Here is a 26,785-nt window from a genome sequence, read left to right on the forward strand (position 1 = left end):
TAAGACAGTAGTTTAGGAATTGTTAGTTAGATTACATGTTGGTTATTACTGCATTGTCGGAACTAGAAGCACAAGCATTTCGCTACACTCGCATTAACATCTGCTAACCATGTGTATGTGACAAATAAATTTGATTTGATTTGATTTGATTTTCTAGTTCAGTACATTCTACTTCAATACATTCTACTATTCTAATTTAGTCCATTCTACCATTATATTTCATACATTCTACCATTCTAGTTCAGTACATTCTACCATTCTCGTTCAGTACATTCTACCATTCTCGTTCAGTACATTCTACTATTGTAGTTAAGTACACTCAAGTTCAGTACATTCTAGTTCAGTACACTCTACAATTCTAGTTCAGTACAATCTACCATTCTAGTTCAGTACATTCTTCCATTCTAGTTCAGTTCATTCTACTATTCTAGTTACGTACACTATAGTTCAGTACATTCTAGTTGAGTACACTCTACAATTCTAGTTCAGGACAATCTACCATTCTAGTTCAGTACAATCTACCATTCTAGTTCAGTACATTCTACCATTCTAGTTCAGTACATTCTACCATTCCAGTTCAGTTCATTCTACCATTCTAGTTCCGTACATTCTACAATTCTAGTTCAGTTAATTCTACCATTCTAGTTCCATACATTCTACCATTCCAGTTCAGTACATTCTACTATTGTAGTTAAGTACACTCTAGTTCAGTACATTCTACCATTCTAGTTCAGTACATTCTACTATTGTAGTGAAGTACACTCTTGTTCAGTACATTCTCGTTCAGTACACTCTACCATTCTAGTTCAGTACATTCTACTATTCTAGTTCAGTACATTCTACCACTCTAGTTCAGTACATTCTACCATTCTAGTTCAGTACATTCTACCATTCTAGTTCATTACATTCTACTATTTAGTTCAGTACATTCCACCATTCTTGTTCAGTACATTCTACCATTCTAGTTCAGTACATTCTACCATTCCAGTTCAGTACATTCTACCATTCTAGTTCAGTACATTCTGTGAGTAACTGTAATTGCTTCGCTACTATGGCCTATTTATTGCCTTATCACTCTGACATGTTACCACGGTAACCCCATTACCACCACACAGGAAAGTATGACCACTCTGACATGTTACCATGGTAACCCCATTACCAGCAGACAAAATGCCAATTGACACAGTATCTGTATCATAGGGTAATGACAATGAAAGGTGAACATTGTTAAATTAAAGGGTTGTTTATTTGACATGTACCTGTTACTACATTTGAAAGTTATCAAAAACACTTAGTTTTGGATATCTACATAAATTCAGTGATTGCATTCGTCTCATATTACTCTGTAAACTGCTGACCTATTGAAAGCTTCCTTCAGCATCTCGTCATACATCTGCCTGTAGTTATTTAGCTCAACCTGGAGGATGTTTGAGGGGGGGGGGGCAGCTGCTGGCAAGGTTCTGACTGGTGGGTGTGTCTTGCTGGTGGCAAGGAAACGCCCATATCAAACCACACCCCCAAGCTGACTCACGTTCGGCTTCCATCATTGAGAAAAACAACGGGGCCAAGTCAGTTCGTTTAACACATACGGATCCAGAATTTATGCATTTGACCAATAGACTTTAGTTCTGGGTTAACTGAAATGAAGGCAACAGTAATGACAGCGCCAGCGAACCTATGACACACAAAGACCTCATAATGATTAGTGGGACAGTGTCAGTGCTGTAGATTAGAGGTTAGTAGGGGGCTGGTGGACAGTGTCAGTGCTGTAGATTAGAGGTTAGAAGGGGAGTGGAGAGTGTCAGTACTGTAGATTAGAGGTTAGCAGGGGAGTGGACAGTGTCAGTGCTGTAGATTAGAGGTTAGTAGGGGAGTGGACAGTGTCAGTGCTGTAGATTAGAGGTTAGTAGGGGAGTGGACAGTGTCAGTGCTGTAGATTAGAGGTTAGTAGGGGAGTGGACAGTGTCAGTGCTGTAGATTAGAGGTTAGTAGGGGGCTGGTGGACAGTGTCAGTACTGTAGATTAGAGGTTAGAAGGGGAGTGGACAGTGACAGTGCTGTAGATTAGAGGTTAGCAGGGGAGTGGACAGTGACAATGCTGTAGATTAGAGGATAGAAGGGGAGTGGACAGTGTCAGTACTGTAGATTAGAGGTTAGTAGGGGAGTGGACAGTGTCAGTACTGTAGATTAGAGGATAGAAGGGGAGTGGACAGTGTCAGTACTGTAGATTAGAGGTTAGCAGGGGAGTGGACAGTGTCAGTGCTGTAGATTAGAGGATAGAAGGGGAGTGGACAGTGTCAGTGCTGTAGATTAGAGGTTAGTAGGGGAGTGGACAGTGTCAGTGCTGTAGATTAGAGGTTAGTAGGGGAGAGGACAGTGTCAGTGCTGTAGATTAGAGGTTAGTAGGGGAGTGGACAGATTGTTCAGTGACTGTAGATTAGAGGTTAGTAGGGGAGTGGACAGTGTCAGTGCTGTAGATTAGAGGTTAGTAGTGGACAGTGGGCTGGTGGACAGGGGCTGGTGGACTGTAGATTAGAGGTTAGTAGGGGCTGGTGGACAGTGTCAGTACTGTAGATTAGAGGTTAGAAGGGGAGTGGACAGTGACAGTGCTGTAGATTAGAGGATAGCAGGGGAGTGGACAGTGACAATGCTGTAGATTAGAGGATAGCAGGGGAGTGGACAGTGACAATGCTGTAGATTAGAGGTTAGTAGGGGAGTGGACAGTGACAGTGCTGTAGATTAGAGGTTAGCAGGGGAGTGGACAGTGACAGTGCTGTAGATTAGAGGATAGAAGGGGAGTGGACAGTGTCAGTACTGTAGATTAGAGGTTAGTAGGGGAGTGGACAGTGTCAGTACTGTAGATTAGAGGATAGAAGGGGAGTGGACAGTGTCAGTACTGTAGATTAGAGGTTAGAAGGGGAGTGGACAGTGGCAGTGCTGTAGATTAGAGGATAGAAGGGGAGTGGACAGTGTCAGTGCTGTAGATTAGAGGTTAGTAGGGGAGTGGACAGTGACAGTGCTGTAGATTAGAGGTTAGTAGGGGAGTGGACAGTGTCAGTGCTGTAGATTAGATTAGTGTCAGTGTTAGATTAGGGAGTAGGGGAGTGGACAGTGTCAGTGCTGTAGATTAGAGGTTAGTAGGGGAGTGGACAGTGTCAGTGCTGTAGATTAGAGGTTAGTAGTGGGGGTACTAGAAGGGGAGTGGACAGTGTCAGTACTGTAGATTAGAGGTTAGTAGGGGAGTGGACAGTGTCAGTGCTGTAGATTAGAGTGGACAGTGTCAGTGCTGTAGATTAGAGGTTAGTAGGGGAGTGGACAGTGTCAGTGCTGTAGATTAGAGGATTAGGGGAGTGGACAGAGATTAGAGGTTAGGAGTTCAGTGCTGTAGATTAGAGGTTAGTAGGGGAGTGGACAGTGTCAGTGCTGTAGATTAGAGGTTAGTAGGGGGAGTGGACAGTGTCAGTACTGTAGATTAGAGGTTAGAAGGGGAGTGGACAGTGTCAGTGCTGTAGATTAGAGGTTACAGGGGAGTGGACAGTGTCAGTGCTGTAGATTAGAGGTTAGTAGGGGAGTGGACAGTGTCAGTACTGTAGATTAGAGGTTAGTAGGGGAGTGGACAGTGTCAGTACTGTAGATTAGAGGATAGAAGGGGAGTGGACAGTGTCAGTGCTGTAGATTAGAGGTTAGTAGGGAGTGGACAGTGTCAGTACTGTAGATTAGAGTTTAGTAGGGGAGTGGACAGTGTCAGTGCTGTAGATTAGAGGTTAGTAGGGGAGTGGACAGTGTCAGTGCTGTAGATTAGATTAGTTAGATTAGAGGTTAGTAGGGGAGTGGACAGTGTCAGTGCTGTAGATTAGAGGTTAGTAGGGGAGTGGACAGTGTCAGTGCTGTAGATTAGAGGTTAGTAGGGGAGTGGACAGTGTCAGTGCTGTAGATTAGAGGTTAGCAGGGGAGTGGACAGTGTCAGTACTGTAGATTAGAGATTAGCAGGGGAGTGGACAGTGTGGACAGTGTCAGTACTGTAGATTAGAGGTTAGTAGGGGAGTGGACAGTGTCAGTACTGTAGATTAGAGGATAGAAGGGGAGTGGACAGTGTCAGTGCTGTAGATTAGAGGTTAGTAGGGGAGTGGACAGTGTCAGTGCTGTAGATTAGAGGTTAGTAGGGGAGTGGACAGTGTCAGTGCTGTAGATTAGAGGTTTAGAGTTAGTGCAGTACTGTAGATTAGAGGTTAGTAGGGGAGTGGACAGTGTCAGTGCTGTAGATTAGAGGACAGTGTCAGTGCTGTAGATTAGAGGTTAGCAGGGGAGTGGACAGTGTCAGTGCTGTAGATTAGAGGTTAGTAGGGGAGTGGACAGTGTCAGTGCTGTAGATTAGAGGTTAGTAGGGGAGTGGACAGTGTCAGTGCTGTAGATTAGAGGTTAGTAGGGGAGTGGACAGTGTCAGTACTGTAGATTAGAGGTTAGAAGGGGAGTGGACAGTGTCAGTGCTGTAGATTAGAGGTTAGTAGGGGAGTGGACAGTGTCAGTGCTGTAGATTAGAGGTTAGTAGGGGAGTGGACAGTGTCAGTGCTGTAGATTAGAGGTTAGTAGGGGAGTGGACAGTGTCAGTGCTGTAGATTAGTGTCAGTGCTGTAGATTAGAGGTTAGCAGGGGAGTGGACAGTGTCAGTGCTGTAGATTAGAGGTTAGTAGGGGAGTGGACAGTGTCAGTGCTGGATTAGAGGTAGAAGGGGATTGACCGTGTCAGTGCTGTAGATTAGAGGTTAGTAGGGGAGTGGACAGTGTCAGTGCTGTAGATTAGAGGTTAGTAGGGGAGTGGACAGTGTCAGACTGTAGATTAGAGGTTAGAAGGGGAGTGGACAGTGTCAGTGCTGTAGATTAGAGGTTAGTAGGGGAGTGGACAGTGTCAGTGCTGTAGATTAGAGGATAGAAGGGGAGTGGACAGTGTCAGTACTGTAGATTAGAGGTTAGTAGGGAGTGGACAGTGTCAGTATGCTGTAGATTAGAGGATAGAAGGGGAGTGGACAGTGTCAGTACTGTAGATTAGAGGTTAGAAGGGGAGTGGACAGTGTCAGTGCTGTAGATTAGAGGATAGAAGGGGAGTGGACAGTGTCAGTGCTGTAGATTAGAGGTTTAGGGGAGTGGACAGTGTCAGTGCTGTAGATTAGAGGATAGAAGGGGAGTGGACAGTGTCAGTGCTGTAGATTAGAGGTTAGTAGGGGAGTGGACAGTGTCAGTGCTGTAGATTAGAGGTTAGTAGGGGAGTGGACAGTGTCAGTGCTGTAGATTAGAGGTTAGTAGGGGAGTGGACAGTGTCAGTGCTGTAGATTAGAGGTTAGTAGGGGAGTGGACAGTGTCAGTGCTGTAGATTAGAGGTTAGTAGGGGAGTGGACAGTGTCAGTGCTGTAGATTAGAGGTTAGTAGGGGAGTGGACAGTGTCAGTGCTGTAGATTAGAGGTTAGTAGGGGAGTGGACAGTGTCAGTGCTGTAGATTAGAGGTTAGCAGGGGAGTGGACAGTGTCAGTGCTGTAGATTAGAGGTTAGTAGGGGAGTGGACAGTGTCAGTACTGTAGATTAGAGGTTAGTAGGGGAGTGGACAGTGTCAGTGCTGTAGATTAGAGGTTAGTAGGGGAGTGGACAGTGTCAGTGCTGTAGATTAGAGGTTAGTAGGGGAGTGGACAGTGTCAGTGCTGTAGATTAGAGGTTAGTAGGGGAGTGGACAGTGTCAGTGCTGTAGATTAGAGGTTAGCAGGGGAGTGGACAGTGTCAGTGCTGTAGATTAGAGGTTAGTAGGGGAGTGGACAGTATCAGTGCTGTAGATTAGAGGTTAGTAGGGGGCTGGTGGACAGTGTCAGTACTGTAGATTAGAGGTTAGAAGGGGAGTGGACAGTGACAGTGCTGTAGATTAGAGGTTAGCAGGGGAGTGGACAGTGACAATGCTGTAGATTAGAGGATAGAAGGGGAGTGGACAGTGTCAGTACTGTAGATTAGAGGTTAGTAGGGGAGTGGACAGTGTCAGTACTGTAGATTAGAGGATAGAAGGGGAGTGGACAGTGTCAGTGCTGTAGATTAGAGGTTAGTAGGGGAGTGGACAGTGTCAGTGCTGTAGATTAGAGGTTAGTAGGGGAGTGGACAGTGTCAGTGCTGTAGATTAGAGGTTAGTAGGGGAGTGGACAGTGTCAGTGCTGTAGATTAGAGGTTAGTAGGGGAGTGGACAATGTCAGTGCTGTAGATTAGAGGTTAGTAGGGGAGTGGACCGTGTCAGTGCTGTAGATTAGAGGTTAGTAGGGGAGTGGACAGTGTCAGTGCTGTAGATTAGAGGTTAGTAGGGGAGTGGACAGTGTCAGTGCTGTAGATTAGAGGTTAGCAGGGGAGTGGACAGTGTCAGTGCTGTAGATTAGAGGTTAGTAGGGGAGTGGACAGTGTCAGTGCTGTAGATTAGAGGTTAGTAGGGGAGTGGACAGTGTCAGTGCTGTAGATTAGAGGTTAGCAGGGGAGTGGACAGTGTCAGTACTGTAGATTAGAGGTTAGCAGGGGAGTGGACAGTGTCAGCACTGTAGATTAGAGGTTAGTAGGGGAGTGGACAGTTTCAGTGCTGTAGATTAGAGGTTAGTAGGGGAGTGGACAGTGTCAGTACTGTAGATTAGAGGTTAGCAGGGGAGTGGACAGTGTCAGTGCTGTAGATTAGAGGTTAGTAGGGGAGTGGACAGTGTCAGTGCTGTAGATTAGAGGTTAGTAGGGGAGTGGACAGTGTCAGTGCTGTAGATTAGAGGTTAGTAGGGGAGTGGACAGTGTCAGTACTGTAGATTAGAGGTTAGCAGGGGAGTGGACAGTGTCAGTGCTGTAGATTAGAGGTTAGTAGGGGAGTGGACAGTGTCAGTACTTTTAGATTAGAGGTTAGTAGGGGAGTGGACAGTGTCAGTGCTGTAGATTAGAGGTTAGTAAGGGAGTGGACAGTGTCAGTACTGTAGATTAGAGGTTAGTAGGGGAGTGGACAGTGTCAGTACTGTAGATTAGAGGTTAGAAGGGGAGTGGACAGTGTCAGTGCTGTAGATTAGAGGATAGATGGGGAGTGGACAGTGTCAGTGCTGTAGATTAGAGGTTAGAAGGGGAGTGGACAGTGTCAGTACTGTAGATTAGAGGATAGAAGGGGAGTGGACAGTGTCAGTGCTGTAGATTAGAGGTTAGTAGGGGAGTGGACAGTGTCAGTGCTGTAGATTAGAGGTTAGTAGGGGAGTGGACAGTGTCAGTGCTGTAGATTAGAGGTTAGTAGGGGAGTGGACAGTGTCAGTGCTGTAGATTAGAGGTTAGTAGGGGGCTGGTGGACAGTGTCAGTGCTGTAGATTAGAGGTTAGTAAGGGAGTGGACAGTGTCAGTACTGTAGATTAGAGGTTAGTAGGGGAGTGGACAGTGTCAGTACTGTAGATTAGAGGTTAGAAGGGGAGTGGACAGTGTCAGTGCTGTAGATTAGAGGATAGAAGGGGAGTGGACAGTGTCAGTGCTGTAGATTAGAGGTTAGAAGGGGAGTGGACAGTGTGTCAGATTAGAGGTTAGAAGGGGAGTGGACATTAGAGTAGTTAGTTAGGGGAGTGGACAGTGTCAGTGCTGTAGATTAGAGGTTAGTAGGGGAGTGGACAGTGTCAGTGCTGTAGATTAGAGGTTAGTAGGGGAGTGGACAGTGTCAGTGCTGTAGATTAGAGGTTAGCAGGGGAGTGGACAGTGTCAGTACTGTAGATTAGAGGTTAGCAGGGGAGTGGACAGTGTCAGTGCTGTAGATTAGAGGTTAGCAGGGGAGTGGACAGTGTCAGTGCTGTAGATTAGAGGTTAGTAGGGGAGTGGACAGTGTCAGTGCTGTAGATTAGAGGTTAGTAGGGGAGTGGACAGTGTCAGTGCTGTAGATTAGAGGTTAGTAGGGGAGTGGACAGTGTCAGTGCTGTAGATTAGAGGTTAGTAGGGGAGTGGACAGTGTCAGTGCTGTAGATTAGAGGTTTAGTCAGTGCTGTAGATTAGAGGTTAGTGGTGGACAGTGTCAGTACTGTAGATTAGAGGTTAGAAGGGGAGTGGACAGTGTCAGTGCTGTAGATTAGTAGGGGAGTGGACAGTGTCAGTGCTGTAGATTAGAGGTTAGAAGGGGAGTGGACAGTGTCAGTGCTGTAGAATAGAGGTTAGTAGGGGAGTGGACAGTGTCAGTGCTGTAGATTAGAGGATAGTAGGGGAGTGGACAGTGTCAGTACTGTAGATTAGAGGTTAGTAGGGGAGTGGACAGTGTCAGTACTGTAGATTAGAGGTTAGAAGGGGAGTGGACAGTGTCAGTACTGTAGATTAGAGGTTAGAGGGGAGTGGACAGTGTCAGTGCTGTAGATTAGAGGTTAGAGTAGGGGAGTGGACAGTGTCAGTGCTGTAGATTAGAGGTTAGTAGGGGAGTGGACAGTGTCAGTGCTGTAGATTAGAGGTTAGTAGGGGAGTGGACAGTGTCAGTACTGTAGATTAGAGGTTAGTAGGGGAGTGGACAGTGTCAGTGCTGTAGATTAGAGGTTAGTAGTGGATGTCAGTGCTGTAGATTAGAGGTTAGTAGGGGAGTGGACAGTGTCAGTGCTGTAGATTAGAGATTAGTAGGGAGTGGACAGTGTCAGTGCTGTAGATTAGAGTTTAGTAGGGGAGTGGACAGTGTCAGTGCTGTAGATTAGAGGTTAGTAGGGGAGTGGACAGTGTCAGTGCTGTAGATTAGAGGTTAGTAGGGGAGTGGACAGTGTCAGTGCTGTAGATTAGAGGTTAGTAGATTAGGGGCTAGGGGGGTGGACAGTGTCAGTGCTGTAGATTAGAGGTTAGTAAGGGAGTGGACAGTGTCAGTACTGTAGATTAGAGGTTAGTAGGGGAGTGGACAGTGTCAGTACTGTAGATTAGAGGTTAGAGGGGAGTGGACAGTGTCAGTACTGTAGATTAGAGGTTAGAAGGGGAGTGGACAGTGTCAGTGCTGTAGATTAGAGGTTAGAAGGGGAGTGGACAGTGTCAGTGCTGTAGATTAGAGGTTAGAAGGGGAGTGGACAGTGTCAGTACTGTAGATTAGAGGTTAGTAGGGAGTGGACAGTGTCAGTGCTGTAGATTAGAGGTTAGTAGGGGAGTGGACAGTGTCAGTGCTGTAGATTAGAGGTTAGTAGGGGAGTGGACAGTGTCAGTGCTGTAGATTAGAGGTTAGTAGGGGAGTGGACAGTGTCAGTGCTGTAGATTAGAGGTTAGCAGGGGAGTGGACAGTGTCAGTGCTGTAGATTAGAGGTTAGTAGGGGAGTGGACAGTGTCAGTGGTAGATTGGAGGGGAGTGGACAGTGTCAGTGCTGTAGATTAGAGGTTAGTAGGGGAGTGGACAGTGTCAGTGCTGTAGATTAGAGGTTAGTAGGGGAGTGGACAGTGTCAGTGCTGTAGATTAGAGGTTAGCAGGGGAGTGGACAGTGTCAGTGCTGTAGATTAGAGGTTAGTAGGGGAGTGGACAGTGTCAGTGCTGTAGATTAGAGGTTAGTAGGGGTTCTGGTGGACAGTGTCAGTACTGTAGATTAGAGGTTAGAAGGGGAGTGGACAGTGACAGTGCTGTAGATTAGAGGTTAGAAGGGGAGTGGACAGTGACAGTGCTGTAGATTAGAGGATAGTAGGGGAGTGGACAGTGGACTGTAGTGTCAGTGGACTGTAGATTAGAGGTTAGTAGGGGAGTGGACAGTGTCAGTACTGTAGATTAGAGGATAGAAGGGGAGTGGACAGTGTCAGTACTGTAGATTAGAGGTTAGAAGGGGAGTGGACAGTGTCAGTGCTGTAGATTAGAGGATAGAAGGGGAGTGGACAGTGTCAGTGCTGTAGATTAGAGGTTAGTAGGGGAGTGGACAGTGTCAGTGCTGTAGATTAGAGGATAGAAGGGGAGTGGACAGTGTCAGTACTGTAGATTAGAGGTTAGTAGGGGAGTGGACAGTGTCAGTGCTGTAGATTAGAGGTTAGTAGGGGAGTGGACAGTGTCAGTGCTGTAGATTAGAGGTTAGTAGGGGAGTGGACAGTGTCAGTGCTGTAGATTAGAGGTTAGTAGGGGAGTGGACAATGTCAGTGCTGTAGATTAGAGATTAGTAGGGGAGTGGACCGTGTCAGTGCTGTAGATTAGAGTTTAGTAGGGGAGTGGACAGTGTCAGTGCTGTAGATTAGAGGTAGTAGGGGAGTGGACAGTGTCAGTGCTGTAGATTAGAGGTTAGCAGGGGAGTGGACAGTGTCAGTGCTGTAGATTAGAGGTTAGAGTGGACAGTGTCAGTGCTGTAGATTAGAGGGACAGTGTCAGTGCTGTAGATTAGAGGTTAGTAGGGAGGGACAGTGTCAGTGCTGTAGATTAGAGGTTAGTAGGGGAGTGGACAGTGTCAGTGCTGTAGATTAGAGGTTAGTAGGGGAGTGGACAGTGTCAGTGCTGTAGATTAGAGGTTAGCAGGGGAGTGGACAGTGTCAGTGCTGTAGATTAGAGGTTAGTAGGGGAGTGGACAGTGTCAGTGCTGTAGATTAGAGGTTAGTAGGGGAGTGGACAGTGTCAGTGCTGTAGATTAGAGGTTAGACAGTGGGAGTGGACAGTGTCAGTGCTGTAGATTAGAGGTTAGAAGGGGAGTGGACAGTGTCAGTGCTGTAGATTAGAGGATAGAAGGGGAGTGGACAGTGTCAGTGCTGTAGATTAGAGGTTAGTAGGGGAGTGGACAGTGTCAGTACTGTAGATTAGAGGATAGAAGGGGAGTGGACAGTGTCAGTACTGTAGATTAGAGGTTAGAAGGGGAGTGGACAGTGTCAGTGCTGTAGATTAGATTAGGGGAGTGGACAGTGTCAGTGCTGTAGATTAGAGGTTAGTAGGGGAGTGGACAGTGTCAGTGCTGTAGATTAGAGGTTAGTAGGGGAGTGGACAGTGTCAGTGCTGTAGATTAGAGGTTAGTAGGGGAGTGGACAGTGTCAGTACTGTAGATTAGAGGTTAGTAGGGGAGTGGACAGTGTCAGTGCTGTAGATTAGAGGTTAGTAGGGGAGTGGACAGTGTCAGTGCTGTAGATTAGAGGTTAGTAGGGGAGTGGACAGTGTCAGTGCTGTAGATTAGAGGTTAGTAGGGGAGTGGACAGTGTCAGTGCTGTAGATTAGAGGTTAGTTGGACAGTGTCAGTGCTGTAGATTAGAGGTTAGTAGGGGAGTGGACAGTGTCAGTGCTGTAGATTAGAGGTTAGTAGGGGAGTGGACAGTGTCAGTGCTGTAGATTAGAGGTTAGCAGGGGAGTGGACAGTGTCAGTGCTGTAGATTAGAGGTTAGTAGGGGAGTGGACAGTGTCAGTGCTGTAGATTAGAGGTTAGTAGGGGAGTGGACAGTGTCAGTGCTGTAGATTAGAGGTTAGTAGGGGAGTGGACAGTGTCAGTGCTGTAGATTAGAGGTTAGTAGGGGAGTGGACAGTGTCAGTACTGTAGATTAGAGGTTAGAAGGGGACTGGACAGTGTCAGTGCTGTAGATTAGAGGATAGATTGGACAGTGTCAGTGTCAGATTGTTGTAGATTAGTACTGGATTAGAGGATAGGGGAGTGGACAGTGTCAGTGCTGTAGATTAGAGGTTAGTAGGGGAGTGGACAGTGTCAGTGCTGTAGATTAGAGGTTAGTAGGGGAGTGGACAGTGTCAGTGCTGTAGATTAGAGGTTAGTAGGGGAGTGGACAGTGTCAGTGCTGTAGATTAGAGGTTAGTAGGGGGCAGGTGGACAGTGTCAGTACTGTAGATTAGAGGTTAGTAGGGGAGTGGACAGTGTCAGTACTGTAGATTAGAGGTTAGAAGGGGAGTGGACAGTGTCAGTGCTGTAGATTAGAGGATAGAAGGGGAGTGGACAGTGTCAGTGCTGTAGATTAGAGGTTAGTAGGGGAGTGGACAGTGTCAGTACTGTAGATTAGAGGATAGAAGGGGAGTGGACAGTGTCAGTGCTGTAGATTAGAGGTTAGTAGGGGAGTGGACAGTGTCAGTGCTGTAGATTAGAGGTTAGTAGGGGAGTGGACAGTGTCAGTGCTGTAGATTAGAGGTTAGTAGGGGAGTGGACAGTGTCAGTGCTGTAGATTAGAGGTTAGTAGGGGAGTGGACAGTGTCAGTGCTGTAGATTAGAGGTTAGTAGGGAGGGAGTGGACTGTAGATTAGAGGTTAGTGTCAGTGCTGTAGATTAGAGGTTAGTAGGGGAGTGGACAGTGTCAGTGCTGTAGATTAGAGGTTAGTAGGGGAGTGGACAGTGTCAGTGCTGTAGATTAGAGGTTAGTAGGGGAGTGGACAGTGTCAGTGCTGTAGATTAGAGGTTAGTAGGGGAGTGGACAGTGTCAGTGCTGTAGATTAGAGGTTAGCAGGGGAGTGGACAGTGTCAGTACTGTAGATTAGAGGTTACAGGGGAGTGGACAGTGTCAGTACTGTAGATTAGAGGTTAGTAGGGGAGTGGACAGTGTCAGTACTGTAGATTAGAGGTTAGTAGGGGAGTGGACAGTGTCAGTACTGTAGATTAGAGGTTAGAAGGGGAGTGGACAGTGTCAGTGCTGATTAGAGAGTGGACAGTGTCAGTGAGGTTAGTAGGGGAGTGGACAGTGTCAGTGCTGTAGATTAGAGGTTAGTAGGGGAGTGGACAGTGTCAGTGCTGTAGATTAGAGGTTAGTAGGGGAGTGGACAGTGTCAGTGCTGTAGATTAGAGGTTAGCAGGGGAGTGGACAGTGTCAGTGCTGTAGATTAGAGGTTAGTAGGGGAGTGGACAGTGTCAGTACTGTAGATTAGAGGTTAGAAGGGGAGTGGACAGTGTCAGTGCTGTAGATTAGAGGTTAGTAGGGGAGTGGACAGTTTCAGTGCTGTAGATTAGAGGTTAGCAGGGGAGTGGACAGTGTCAGTGCTGTAGATTAGAGGTTAGGGGAGTGGACAGTGTCAGTGCTGTAGATTAGAGGTTAGTAGGGGAGTGGACAGTGTCAGTGCTGTAGATTAGAGGTTAGTAGGGGAGTGGACAGTGTCAGTGCTGTAGATTAGAGGTTAGAAGGGGAGTGGACAGTGTCAGTGCTGTAGATTAGAGGATAGATGGGGAGTGGACAGTGTCAGTGCTGTAGATTAGAGGTTAGAAGGGGAGTGGACAGTGTCAGTACTGTAGATTAGAGTAAGTAAATGTAGATTAGAGGGAAGGGGAGTGGACAGTGTCAGTGCTGTAGATTAGAGGTTAGTAGGGGAGTGGACAGTGTCAGTGCTGTAGATTAGAGGTTAGTAGGGGAGTGGACAGTGTCAGTGCTGTAGATTAGAGGTTAGTAGGGGAGTGGACAGTGTCAGTGCTGTAGATTAGAGGTTAGTTGGACAGTGTCAGTGCTGTAGATTAGAGTTAGCAGGGGAGTGGACAGTGTCAGTGCTGTAGATTAGAGGTTAGTAAGGGGAGTGGACAGTGTCAGTACTGTAGATTAGAGGTTAGAAGGGGAGTGGACAGTGTCAGTGCTGTAGATTAGAGGTTAGTAGGGGAGTGGACAGTGTCAGTGCTGTAGATTAGAGGTTAGTAAGGGGAGTGGACAGTGTCAGTGCTGTAGATTAGAGGTTAGAAGGGGAGTGGACAGTGTCAGTACTGTAGATTTGTAGATTAGAGGTTAGTAGGGGAGTGGACAGTGTCAGTACTGTAGATTAGAGGTTAGAAGGGGAGTGGACAGTGTCAGTGCTGTAGATTAGAGGATAGAAGGGGAGTGGACAGTGTCAGTGCTGTAGATTAGAGGTTAGAAGGGGAGTGGACAGTGTCAGTACTGTAGATTAGAGGTTAGAAGGGGAGTGGACAGTGTCAGTACTGTAGATTAGAGGTTAGTAGGGGAGTGGACAGTGTCAGTACTGTAGATTAGAGGTTAGTAGGGGAGTGGACAGTGTCAGTGCTGTAGATTAGAGGTTAGTAGGGGAGTGGACAGTGTCAGTGCTGTAGATTAGAGGTTAGTAGGGGAGTGGACAGTGTCAGTGCTGTAGATTAGAGGGGAGTGGACAGTGTCAGTGCTGTAGATTAGAGGTTAGAAGGGGAGTGGACAGTGTCAGTGCTGTAGATTAGAGGTTAGTAGGGGAGTGGATGGTGTCAGTAGATTAGAGGTTAGTAGGGGAGTGGACAGTGTCAGTGCTGTAGATTAGAGGTTAGCAGGGGAGTGGACAGTGTCAGTGCTGTAGATTAGAGGTTAGCAGGGGAGTGGACAGTGTCAGTACTGTAGATTAGAGGTTAGAAGGGGAGTGGACAGTGTCAGTACTGTAGATTAGAGGTTAGTAGGGGAGTGGACAGTGACTGTAGATTAGAGGATCAGTGGACGTGTCAGTGATTAGATTAGAGGTTAGTAGGGGAGTGGACAGTGTCAGTGCTGTAGATTAGAGGTTAGTAGGGGAGTGGACAGTGTCAGTGCTGTAGATTAGAGGTTAGCAGGGGAGTGGACAGTGTCAGTGCTGTAGATTAGAGGTTAGTAGGGGAGTGGACAGTGTCAGTGCTGTAGATTAGAGGTTAGTAGGGGAGTGGACAGTGTCAGTACAGTTGATTAGAGGTTAGGGGAGTGGACAGTGTCAGTGCTGTAGATTAGAGGTTAGAAGGGGAGTGGACAGTGTCAGTGCTGTAGATTAGAGGTTAGTAGGGGAGTGGACAGTGTCAGTGCTGTAGATTAGAGGTTAGTAGGGGAGTGGACAGTGTCAGTGCTGTAGATTAGAGGTTAGTAGGGGAGTGGACAGTGTCAGTGCTGTAGATTAGAGGTTAGTAGGGGAGTGGACAGTGTCAGTGCTGTAGATTAGAGGTTAGTAGGGGAGTGGACAGTGTCAGACTGTAGATTAGAGGTTAGAAGGGGAGTGGACAGTGTGCTGTAGATTAGAGGTTAGTAGGGGAGTGGACAGTGTCAGTACTGTAGATTAGAGGATAGAAGGGGAGTGGACCGTGTCAGTGCTGTAGATTAGAGGTTAGTAGGGGAGTGGACAGTGTCAGTGCTGTAGATTAGAGGTTAGTAGGGGAGTGGACAGTGTCAGTGCTGTAGATTAGAGGTTAGCAGGGGAGTGGACAGTGTCAGTGCTGTAGATTAGAGGTTAGTAGGGGAGTGGACAGTGTCAGTGCTGTAGATTAGAGGTTAGCAGGGAGTGGACAGTGTCAGTGCTGTAGATTAGAGGTTAGTAGGGGAGTGGACAGTGTCAGTACTGTAGATTAGAGGTTAGAAGGGGAGTGGACAGTGTCAGTGCTGTAGATTAGAGGTTAGTAGGGGAGTGGACAGTGTCAGTGCTGTAGATTAGAGGTTAGCAGGGGAGTGGACAGTGTCAGTGCTGTAGATTAGAGGTTAGTAGGGGAGTGGACAGTGTCAGTGCTGTAGATTAGAGGTTAGTAGGGGAGTGGACAGTGTCAGTGCTGTAGATTAGAGGTTAGTGGACAGTGTCAGTGCTGTAGAGTGGACAGTGTCAGTGCTGTAGATTAGAGGTTAGAAGGGGAGTGGACAGTGTCAGTGCTGTAGATTAGAGGTTAGTAGGGGAGTGGACAGTGTCAGTGCTGTAGATTAGAGGTTAGTAGGGGAGTGGACAGTGTCAGTGCTGTAGATTAGAGGTTAGTAAGGGAGTGGACAGTGTCAGTACTGTAGATTAGAGGTTAGTAGGGGAGTGGACAGTGTCAGTACTGTAGATTAGAGGTTAGAAGGGGAGTGGACAGTGTCAGTGCTGTAGATTAGAGGTTAGAAGGGGAGTGGACAGTGTCAGTGCTGTAGATTAGAGGTTAGAAGGGGAGTGGACAGTGTCAGTACTGTAGATTAGAGGTTAGTAGGGGAGTGGACAGTGTCAGTACTGTAGATTAGAGGTTAGTAGGGGAGTGGACAGTGTCAGTGCTGTAGATTAGAGGTTAGTAGGGGAGTGGACAGTGTCAGTACTGTAGATTAGAGGTTAGTAGGGGAGTGGGGAGTGCTGGACAGTGTCAGTGCTGTAGATTAGAGGTTAGTAGGGGAGTGGACAGTGTCAGTGCTGTAGATTAGAGGTTAGTAGGGGAGTGGACAGTGTCAGTGCTGTAGATTAGAGGTTAGTAGGGGAGTGGACAGTGTCAGTGCTGTAGATTAGAGGTTAGCAGGGGAGTGGACAGTGTCAGTACTGTAGATTAGAGATTAGCAGGGGAGTGGACAGTGTCAGTACTGTAGATTAGAGGTTAGAAGGGGAGTGGACAGTGTCAGTACTGTAGATTAGAGGTTAGTAGGGGAGTGGACAGTGTCAGTACTGTAGATTAGAGGATAGAAGGGGAGTGGACCGTGTCAGTGCTGTAGATTAGAGGTTAGTAGGGGAGTGGACAGTGTCAGTGCTGTAGATTAGAGGTTAGTAGGGGAGTGGACAGTGTCAGTGCTGTAGATTAGAGGTTAGTAGGGGAGTGGACAGTGTCAGTGCTGTAGATTAGAGGTTAGTAGGGGAGTGGACAGTGTCAGTGCTGTAGATTAGAGGTTAGCAGGGGAGTGGACAGTGTCAGTGCTGTAGATTAGAGGTTAGTAGGGGAGTGGACAGTGTCAGTACTGTAGATTAGAGGTTAGTAGGGGAGTGGACAGTGTCAGTGCTGTAGATTAGAGGTTAGTAGGGGAGTGGACAGTGTCAGTGCTGTAGATTTAGGGAGTGGACAGTGTCAGTGCTGTAGATTAGAGGTTAGCAGGGGAGTGGACAGTGTCAGTGCTGTAGATTAGAGGTTAGTAGGGGAGTGGACAGTGTCAGTGCTGTAGATTAGAGGTTAGCAGGGGAGTGGACAGTGTCAGTGCTGTAGATTAGAGGTTAGTAGGGGAGTGGACAGTGTCAGTGCTGTAGATTAGAGGTTAGCAGGGGAGTGGACAGTGTCAGTGCTGTAGATTAGAGGTTAGTAGGGGAGTGGGTGTCAGTAGATTAGAGGTTAGTAGGGGAGTGGACAGTCAGTACTGTAGATTAGAGGTTAGTAGGGGGAGTGGACAGTGTCAGTACTGTAGATTAGAGGTTAGTAGGGGAGTGGAAAGTGTCAGTACTGTAGATTAGAGGTTAGTAGGGGAGTGGACAGTGTCAGTACTGTAGATTAGAGGTTAGAGGGGAGTGGACAGTGTCAGTGCTGTAGATTAGAGGTTAGAAGGGGAGTGGACAGTGTCAGTGCTGTAGATTAGAGGTTAGAAGGGGAGTGGACAGTGTCAGTACTGTAGATTAGAGGTTAGAAGGGGAGTGGACAGTGTCAGTACTGTAGATTAGAGGTTAGTAGGGGAGTGGACAGTGTCAGTACTGTAGATTAGAGGTTAGTAGGGGAGTGGACAGTGTCAGTACTGTAGATTAGAGGTTAGTAGGGGAGTGGACAGTGTCAGTGCTGTAGATTAGAGGTTAGTAGGGGAGTGGACAGTGTCAGTGCTGTAGATTAGAGGTTAGTAGGGGAGTGGACAGTGTCAGTGCTGTAGATTAGAGGTTTAGGGGAGTGGACAGTGTCAGTGCTGTAGATTAGAGGTTAGTAGGGGAGTGGACAGTGTCAGTGCTGTAGATTAGAGGTTAGTAAGGGAGTGGACAGTGTCAGTACTGTAGATTAGAGGTTAGTAGGGGAGTGGACAGTGTCAGTACTGTAGATTAGAGGTTAGAAGGGGAGTGGACAGTGTCAGTACTGTAGATTAGAGGTTAGTAGGGGAGTGGACAGTGTCAGTGCTGTAGATTAGAGGTTAGTAGGGGAGTGGACAGTGTCAGTGCTGTAGATTAGAGGTTAGTAGTGCTGTAGATTAGAGGTTAGTAGGGGAGTGGACAGTGTCAGTGCTGTAGATTAGAGGTTAGTAGGGGAGTGGACAGTGTCAGTGCTGTAGATTAGAGGTTAGCAGGGGAGTGGACAGTGTCAGTACTGTAGATTAGAGGTTATAGGGGAGTGGACAGTGTCAGTGCTGTAGATTAGAGGTTAGCAGGGGAGTGGACAGTGTCAGTGCTGTAGATTAGAGGTTAGTAGGGGAGTGGACAGTGTCAGTGTGTCAGTGCTGTAGATTAGAGGTTAGTAGGGGAGTGGACAGTGTCAGTACTGTAGATTAGAGGTTAGAAGGGGAGTGGACAGTGTCAGATTAGAGGTTGTAGATTAGAGTAGATTAGAGGTTAGTAGGGGAGTGGACAGTGTCAGTGCTGTAGATTAGAGGTTAGCAGGGGAGTGGACAGTGTCAGTGCTGTAGATTAGAGGTTAGTAGGGGAGTGGACAGTGTCAGTGCTGTAGATTAGAGGTTAGAAGGGGAGTGGACAGTGTCAGTGCTGTAGATTAGAGGTTAGCAGGGGAGTGGACAGTGTCAGTACTGTAGATTAGAGGTTAGAAGGGGAGTGGACAGTGTCAGTACTGTAGATTAGAGGTTAGTAGGGGAGTGGACAGTGTCAGTACTGTAGATTAGAGGATAGAAGGGGAGTGGACCGTGTCAGTGCTGTAGATTAGAGGTTAGTAGGGGAGTGGACAGTGTCAGTGCTGTAGATTAGAGGTTAGTAGGGGAGTGGACAGTGTCAGTGCTGTAGATTAGAGGTTAGTAGGGGAGTGGACAGTGTCAGTGCTGTAGATTAGAGGTTAGTAGGGGAGTGGACAGTGTCAGTGCTGTAGATTAGAGGTTAGTAGGGGAGTGGACAGTGTCAGTGCTGTAGATTAGAGGTTAGTAGGGGAGTGGACAGTGTCAGTACTGTAGATTAGAGGTTAGTAGGGGAGTGGACAGTGTCAGTGCTGTAGATTAGAGGTTAGTAGGGGAGTGGACAGTGTCAGTGCTGTAGATTAGAGGTTAGTAGGGGAGTGGACAGTGTCAGTGCTGTAGATTAGAGGTTAGCAGGGGAGTGGACAGTGTCAGTGCTGTAGATTAGAGGTTAGTAGGGGAGTGGACAGTGTCAGTGCTGTAGATTAGAGGTTAGTAGGGGAGTGGACAGTGTCAGTGCTGTAGATTAGAGGTTAGAAGGGGAGTGGACAGTGTCAGTGCTGTAGATTAGAGGTTAGAAGGGGAGTGGACAGTGTCAGTGCTGTAGATTAGAGGTTAGTAGGGGAGTGGACAGTGTCAGTGCTGTAGATTAGAGGTTAGTAGGGGAGTGGACAGTGTCAGTACTGTAGATTAGAGGATAGAAGGGGAGTGGACAGTGTCAGTACTGTAGATTAGAGGATAGAAGGGGAGTGGACAGTGTCAGTACTGTAGATTAGAGGTTAGAAGGGGAGTGGACAGTGTCAGTGCTGTAGATTAGAGGATAGAAGGGGAGTGGACAGTGTCAGTGCTGTAGATTAGAGGTTAGAAGGGGAGTGGACAGTGTCAGTACTGTAGATTAGAGGTTAGAAGGGGAGTGGACAGTGTCAGTACTGTAGATTAGAGGTTAGTAGGGGAGTGGACAGTGTCAGTACTGTAGATTAGAGGTTAGTAGGGGAGTGGACAGTGTCAGTACTGTAGATTAGAGGTTAGTAGGGGAGTGGACCGTGTCAGTGCTGTAGATTAGAGGTTAGTAGGGGAGTGGACAGTGTCAGTGCTGTAGATTAGAGGTTAGTAGGGGAGTGGACAGTGTCAGTGCTGTAGATTAGAGGTTAGCAGGGGAGTGGACAGTGTCAGTGCTGTAGATTAGAGGTTAGTAGGGGAGTGGACAGTGTCAGTGCAGTGGACAGTGTCAGTGCTGTAGATTAGAGGTTAGTAAGGGAGTGGACAGTGTCAGTACTGTAGATTAGAGGTTAGTAGGGGAGTGGACAGTGTCAGTACTGTAGATTAGAGGTTAGAAGGGGAGTGGACAGTGTCAGTACTGTAGATTAGAGGTTAGTAGGGGAGTGGACAGTGTCAGACAGTGTCAGTACTGTAGATTAGAGGTTAGTAGGGGAGTGGACAGTGTCAGTGCTGTAGATTAGAGGTTAGTAGGGGAGTGGACAGTGTCAGTGCTGTAGATTAGAGGTTAGTAGGGGAGTGGACAGTGTCAGTGCTGTAGATTAGAGGTTAGTAGGGGAGTGGACAGTGTCAGTGCTGTAGATTAGAGGTTAGTAGGGGAGTGGACAGTGTCAGTGCTGTAGATTAGAGGTTAGTAGGGGAGTGGACAGTGTCAGTACTGTAGATTAGAGGTTAGAAGGGGAGTGGACAGTGTCAGTGCTGTAGATTAGAGGTTAGTAGGGGAGTGGACAGTGTCAGTGCTGTAGATTAGAGGTTAGCAGGGGAGTGGACAGTGTCAGTGCTGTAGATTAGAGGTTAGCAGGGGAGTGGACAGTGTCAGTGCTGTAGATTAGAGGTTAGTAGGGGAGTGGACAGTGTCAGTACTGTAGATTAGAGGTTAGAAGGGGAGTGGACAGTGTCAGTGCTGTAGATTAGAGGTTAGTAGGGGAGTGGACAGTGTCAGTACTGTAGATTAGAGGTTAGAAGGGGAGTGGACAGTGTCAGTGCTGTAGATTAGAGGTTAGTAGGGGAGTGGACAGTGTCAGTGCTGTAGATTAGAGGTTAGTAGGGGGAGTGGACAGTGTCAGTGCTGTAGATTAGAGGTTAGTAGGGGAGTGGACAGTGTCAGTGCTGTAGATTAGAGGTTAGTAGGGGAGTGGACAGTGTCAGTACTGTAGATTAGAGGTTAGTAGGGGAGTGGACAGTGTCAGTACTGTAGATTAGAGGTTAGAAGGGGAGTGGACAGTGTCAGTGCTGTAGATTAGAGGTTAGAAGGGGAGTGGACAGTGTCAGTGCTGTAGATTAGAGGTTAGAAGGGGAGTGGACAGTGTCAGTACTGTAGATTAGAGGTTAGTAGGGGAGTGGACAGTGTCAGTGCTGTAGATTAGAGGTTAGTAGGGGAGTGGACAGTGTCAGTGCTGTAGATTAGAGGTTAGTAGGGAGTGGACAGTGTCAGTACTGTAGATTAGAGGTTAGTAGGGGAGTGGACAGTGTCAGTGCTGTAGATTAGAGGTTAGTAGGGAGTGGACAGTGTCAGTGCTGTAGATTAGAGGTTAGCAGGGGAGTGGACAGTGTCAGTGCTGTAGATTAGAGGTTAGTAGGGGAGTGGACAGTGTCAGTGCTGTAGATTAGAGGTTAGTAGGGGAGTGGACAGTGTCAGTGCTGTAGATTAGAGGTTAGTAGGGGAGTGGACAGTGTCAGTGCTGTAGATTAGAGGTTAGTAGGGGAGTGGACAGTGGACTGTAGATTAGAGGTTAGAAGGGGAGTGGACAGTGTCAGTACTGTAGATTAGAGGTTAGTAGGGGAGTGGACAGTGTCAGTGCTGTAGATTAGATTAGTGGAGTGTTAGATTAGAGGTTAGTAGGGGAGTGGACAGTGTCAGTGCTGTAGATTAGAGGTTAGTAGGGGAGTGGACAGTGTCAGTGCTGTAGATTAGAGGTTAGTAGGGGAGTGGACAGTGTCAGTACTGTAGATTAGAGGTTAGCAGGGGAGTGGACAGTGTCAGTGCTGTAGATTAGAGGTTAGTAGGGGAGTGGACAGTGTCAGTACTGTAGATTAGAGGTTAGTAGGGGAGTGGACAGTGTCAGTACTGTAGATTAGAGGTTAGTAGGGGAGTGGACAGTGGACTGTAGATTAGAGGTTAGTGTCAGTGTGCTGTAGATTAGAGGTTAGTAGGGGAGTGGACAGTGTCAGTGCTGTAGATTAGAGGTTAGAAGGGGAGTGGACAGTGTCAGTACTGTAGATTAGAGGTTAGTAGGGAGTGGACAGTGTCAGTGCTGTAGATTAGAGGTTAGTAGGGGAGTGGACAGTGTCAGTGCTGTAGATTAGAGGTTAGTAGGGGAGTGGACAGTGTCAGTGCTGTAGATTAGAGGTTAGAAGGGGAGTGGACAGTGTCAGTGCTGTAGATTAGAGGTTAGTAGGGGAGTGGACAGTGTCAGTACTGTAGATTAGAGGTTAGTAGGGGAGTGGACAGTGTCAGTGCTGTAGATTAGAGGTTAGTAGGGGAGTGGACAGTGTCAGTGCTGTAGATTAGAGGTTAGAAGGGGAGTGGACAGTGTCAGTGCTGTAGATTAGAGGTTAGAAGGGGAGTGGACAGTGTCAGTACTGTAGATTAGAGGTTAGAAGGGGAGTGGACAGTGTCAGTACTGTAGATTAGAGGTTAGTAGGGGAGTGGACAGTGTCAGTGCTGTAGATTAGAGGTTAGAAGGGGTGTGGACAGTGTCAGTACTGTAGATTAGAGGTTAGTAGGGGAGTGGACAGTGTCAGTACTGTAGATTAGAGGTTAGTAGGGGAGTGGACAGTGTCAGTACTGTAGATTAGAGGTTAGTGTGTCAGTGCTGTAGATTAGAGGTTAGTAGGGGAGTGGACAGTGTCAGTGCTGTAGATTAGAGGTTAGTAGGGGAGTGGACAGTGTCAGTGCTGTAGATTAGAGGTTAGAAGGGGAGTGGACAGTGTCAGTGCTGTAGATTAGAGGTTAGTAGGGGAGTGGACAGTGTCAGTACTGTAGATTAGAGGTTAGTAGGGGAGTGGACAGTGTCAGTACTGTAGATTAGAGGTTAGTAGGGGAGTGGACAGTGTCAGTACTGTAGATTAGAGGTTAGTAGGGGAGTGGACAGTGTCAGTACTGTAGATTAGAGGTTAGTAGGGGAGTGGACAGTGTCAGTACTGTAGATTAGAGGTTAGTAGGGGAGTGGACAGTGTCAGTACTGTAGATTAGAGGTTATAGGGGAGTGGACAGTGTCAGTGCTGTAGATTAGAGGTTAGTAGGGGAGTGGACAGTGTCAGTGCTGTAGATTAGAGGTTAGTAGGGGAGTGGACAGTGTCAGTGCTGTAGATTAGAGGTTAGCAGGGGAGTGGACAGTGTCAGTGCTGTAGATTAGAGGTTAGTAGGGGAGTGGACAGTGTCAGTGCTGTAGATTAGAGGTTAGAAGGGGAGTGGACAGTGTCAGTGCTGTAGATTAGAGGTTAGTAAGGGAGTGGACAGTGTCAGTACTGTAGATTAGAGGTTAGTAGGGAGTGGACAGTGTCAGTACTGTAGATTAGAGGTTAGAAGGGGAGTGGACAGTGTCAGTGCTGTAGATTTAGGGGAGTGGACAGTGTCAGTGCTGTAGATTAGAGGTTAGAAGGGAGTGGACAGTGTCAGTACTGTAGATTAGAGGTTAGAAGGGGAGTGGACAGTGTCAGTACTGTAGATTAGAGGTTAGTAGGGGAGTGGACAGTGTCAGTACTGTAGATTAGAGGTTAGTAGGGGAGTGGACAGTGTCAGTGCTGTAGATTAGAGGTTAGTAGGGGAGTGGACAGTGTCAGTGCTGTAGATTAGAGGTTAGTAGGGGAGTGGACAGTGTCAGTGCTGTAGATTAGAGGTTAGTAGGGGAGTGGACAGTGTCAGTGCTGTAGATTAGAGGTTAGTAGGGGAGTGGACAGTGTCAGTACTGTAGATTAGAGGTTAGTAGGGGAGTGGACAGTGTCAGTACTGTAGATTAGAGGTTAGTAGGGGAGTGGACAGTGTCAGTACTGTAGATTAGAGGTTAGTAGGGGAGTGGACCGTGTCAGTGCTGTAGATTAGAGGTTAGTAGGGGAGTGGACAGTGTCAGTACTGTAGATTAGAGGTTAGTAGGGGAGTGGACAGTGTCAGTGCTGTAGATTAGAGGTTAGTAGGGGAGTGGACAGTGTCAGTACTGTAGATTAGAGGTTAGCAGTGGAGTGGACAGTGTCAGTGCTGTAGATTAGAGGTTAGTAGGGGAGTGGACAGTGTCAGTACTGTAGATTAGAGGTTAGAAGGGGAGTGGACAGTGACAGTGATGTAGATTAGAGGTTTAGGGGAGTGGAGTGTCAGTACTTAGATTAGAGGTTAGTAGGGGAGTGGACAGTGTCAGTACTGTAGATTAGAGGTTAGAAGGGGAGTGGACAGTGTCAGTGCTGTAGATTAGAGGTTAGAAGGGGAGTGGACAGTGTCAGTGCTGTAGATTAGAGGTTAGAAGGGGAGTGGACAGTGTCAGTACTGTAGATTAGAGGTTAGAAGGGGAGGGGAGTGGACAGTGTCAGTGCTGTAGATTAGAGGTTAGCAGGGGAGTGGACAGTGTCAGTGCTGTAGATTAGAGGTTAGTAGGGGAGTGGACAGTGTCAGTGCTGTAGATTAGAGGTTAGTAGGGGAGTGGACAGTGTCAGTACTGTAGATTAGAGGTTAGTAGGGGAGTGGACAGTGTCAGTACTGTAGATTAGAGGTTTGGACAGTGTCAGTACTGTAGATTAGAGGTTAGTAGGGGAGTGGACAGTGTCAGTACTGTAGATTAGAGGTTAGAAGGGGAGTGGACAGTGACAGTGATGTAGATTAGAGGTTAGAGGGGGAGTGGACAGTGTCAGTGCTGTAGATTAGAGGTTAGAAGGGGAGTGGACAGTGTCAGTGCTGTAGATTAGAGGTTAGAAGGGGAGTGGACAGTGTCAGTACTGTAGATTAGAGGTTAGTAGGGGAGTGGACAGTGTCAGTACTGTAGATTAGAGGTTAGTAGGGGAGTGGACAGTGTCAGTACTGTAGATTAGAGGTTAGTAGGGGAGTGGACAGTGTCAGTGCTGTAGATTAGAGGTTAGTAGGGGAGTGGACAGTGTCAGTGCTGTAGATTAGAGGTTAGTAGGGGAGTGGACAGTGTCAGTACTGTAGATTAGAGGTTAGCAGGGGAGTGGACAGTGTCAGTGCTGTAGATTAGAGGTTAGTAGGGGAGTGGACAGTGTCAGTGCTGTAGATTAGAGGTTAGCAGGGGAGTGGACAGTGTCAGTGCTGTAGATTAGAGGTTAGTAGGGGAGTGGACAGTGTCAGTGCTGTAGATTAGAGGTTAGCAGGGGAGTGGACAGTGTCAGTGCTGTAGATTAGAGGTTAGTAGGGGAGTGGACAGTGTCAGTGCTGTAGATTAGAGGTTAGTAGGGGAGTGGGTGTCAGTGCTGTAGATTAGTGTGGACAGTGTCAGTGCTGTAGATTAGAGGTTAGTAGGGGAGTGGACAGTGTCAGTGCTGTAGATTAGAGGTTAGCAGGGGAGTGGACAGTGTCAGTGCTGTAGATTAGAGGTTAGTAGGGGAGTGGACAGTGTCAGTGCTGTAGATTAGAGGTTAGTAGGGGAGTGGACAGTGTCAGTACTGTAGATTAGAGGTTAGTAGGGGAGTGGACAGTGTCAGTGCTGTAGATTAGAGGTTAGATTAGGGGAGTGGACAGTGTCAGTGCTGTAGATTAGAGGTTAGTAGGGGAGTGGACAGTGTCAGTGCTGTAGATTAGAGGTTAGAAGGGGAGTGGACAGTGTCAGTGCTGTAGATTAGAGGTTAGAAGGGAGTGGACAGTGTCAGTACTGTAGATTAGAGGTTAGTAGGGGAGTGGACAGTGTCAGTACTGTAGATTAGAGGTTAGTAGGGGAGTGGACAGTGAGTGCTGTAGATTAGAGGTAGTAGGGGAGTGGACAGTGTCAGTGCTGTAGATTAGAGGTTAGAAGGGGAGTGGACAGTGTCAGTGCTGTAGATTGAGGTTAGAAGGGGAGATTAGACTGTAGATTAGAGTAGGGGAGTGGACAGTGTCAGTGCTGTAGATTAGAGGTTAGAAGGGGAGTGGACAGTGTCAGTACTGTAGATTAGAGGTTAGTAGGGGAGTGGACAGTGTCAGTACTGTAGATTAGAGGTTAGTAGGGGAGTGGACAGTGTCAGTACTGTAGATTAGAGGTTAGTAGGGGAGTGGACAGTGTCAGTGCTGTAGATTAGAGGTTAGTAGGGGAGTGGACAGTGTCAGTGCTGTAGATTAGAGGTTAGTAGGGGAGTGGAAAGTGTCAGTACTGTAGATTAGAGGTTAGCAGGGGAGTGGACAGTGTCAGTGCTGTAGATTAGAGGTTAGTAGGGGAGTGGACAGTGTCAGTGCTGTAGATTAGAGGTTTAGGGGAGTGGACAGTGTCAGTGCTGTAGATTAGAGGTTAGTAGGGGAGTGGACAGTGTCAGTACTGTAGATTAGAGGTTAGTAGGGGAGTGGACAGTGTCAGTGCTGTAGATTAGAGGTTAGTAAGGGAGTGGACAGTGTCAGTACTGTAGATTAGAGGTTAGTAGGGGAGTGGAGTGTGGACAGAGGTTGTAGGGGAGTGGACAGTGTGCTGTAGATTAGAGGTTAGTAGGGGAGTGGACAGTGTCAGTGCTGTAGATTAGAGGTTAGTAGGGGAGTGGACAGTGTCAGTGCTGTAGATTAGAGGTTAGCAGGGGAGTGGACAGTGTCAGTGCTGTAGATTAGAGGTTAGTAGGGGAGTGGACAGTGTCAGTGCTGTAGATTAGAGGTTAGAAGGGGAGTGGACAGTGTCAGTGCTGTAGATTAGAGGTTAGTAAGGGAGTGGACAGTGTCAGTACTGTAGATTAGAGGTTAGTAGGGGAGTGGACAGTGTCAGTACTGTAGATTAGAGGTTAGAAGGGGAGTGGACAGTGTCAGTGCTGTAGATTAGAGGTTAGAAGGGGAGTGGACAGTGTCAGTGCTGTAGATTAGAGGTTAGAAGGGGAGTGGACAGTGTCAGTACTGTAGATTAGAGGTTAGAAGGGGAGTGGACAGTGTCAGTACTGTAGATTAGAGGTTAGTAGGGGAGTGGACAGTGTCAGTACTGTAGATTAGAGCTTAGTAGGGGAGTGGACCGTGTCAGTGCTGTAGATTAGAGGTTAGTAGGGGAGTGGACAGTGTCAGTGCTGTAGATTAGAGGTTAGTAGGGGAGTGGACAGTGTCAGTAATGTAGATTAGAGGTTAGCAGGGGAGTGGACAGTGTCAGTGCTGTAGATTAGAGGTTAGTAGGGGAGTGGACAGTGTCAGTACTGTAGATTAGAGGTTAGTAGGGGAGTGGACAGTGTCAGTACTGTAGATTAGAGGTTAGTAGGGGAGTGGACAGTGTCAGTGCTGTAGATTAGAGGTTAGTAGGGGAGTGGACAGTGTCAGTGCTGTAGATTAGAGGTTAGAAGGGGAGTGGACAG

Source organism: Oncorhynchus masou, unplaced genomic scaffold, assembly GCF_036934945.1.
Source record: "Oncorhynchus masou masou isolate Uvic2021 unplaced genomic scaffold, UVic_Omas_1.1 unplaced_scaffold_1124, whole genome shotgun sequence".
NCBI lineage: Eukaryota > Metazoa > Chordata > Actinopteri > Salmoniformes > Salmonidae > Oncorhynchus > Oncorhynchus masou.